Source organism: Micropterus dolomieu, unplaced genomic scaffold, assembly GCF_021292245.1.
Source record: "Micropterus dolomieu isolate WLL.071019.BEF.003 ecotype Adirondacks unplaced genomic scaffold, ASM2129224v1 contig_5448, whole genome shotgun sequence".
Taxonomy (NCBI): domain Eukaryota; kingdom Metazoa; phylum Chordata; class Actinopteri; order Centrarchiformes; family Centrarchidae; genus Micropterus; species Micropterus dolomieu.
The window spans coordinates 1-600 of NW_025734437.1; the positions used below are offsets into that span (position 1 = coordinate 1).

The 600-nt window shown below is 56.0% G+C and overlaps 1 non-coding gene across 1 annotated transcript; it reads right to left on the reverse strand.

Annotated features, from left to right (window-relative positions):
- Positions 1–384: 384 nt before the first annotated feature.
- LOC123964792 lies at positions 385–503 on the reverse strand. Its single transcript, XR_006823531.1, has one exon. It is a non-coding gene; the product is annotated as a 5S ribosomal RNA (ribosomal RNA).
- Between the last annotated feature and the right edge of the window lie 97 nt (positions 504–600).

Below are 600 nucleotides of genomic sequence, written 5' to 3' on the forward strand. Positions count from 1 at the left end.
GCGACAAGGCCACCTTCAGCCGGAGGTCCTCACTCACAAACAGACGCTCATTCCTGGGTGGACATTCAGGAAAAGGATCCAGTCCGCCTGGAAGTCCCTAGCCAGGATCAGACGCTCTCCCGTCCAAGTCCTAAGCAGGCCCTGCCAAGCCTGGCTTCCGAGATCAGGCGAGATCGGGCAGTCCCAGGCCGGAATGGCCGTAAGCTGCCTTTGCACACCCCAGACGGGCCTTCAAAACACGATGTAACATTTACACAGCACTGTGTACAGGATAGGGAGAAAAAGAAGCAGCAGCAGCGCCCCCTGCTGTTTCCTAAAGAGACGTTCAAAAGATCTCCTTTCACCGAAGAGCCCTCTGCCGTTTTTCGAAGGCGAAGCGAAAAGGGCTTACAGCACCGGGTATTCCCAGGCGGTCACCCTTCCAAGTACTAACCAGGCCCTGCTCTGCTTAGCTTCCGAGACCGGACGAGATCGGGCGCTCACAGAGCGGTGTGGCCGTAAGCCACTCAGGTGCCCCCAAACGGCCCTTCAAAAGATGTTCTACGGCTAATTGACAAAAAACGTATTCTGCCCATAATGTCCAAGGTGCTCCAGAGTCAC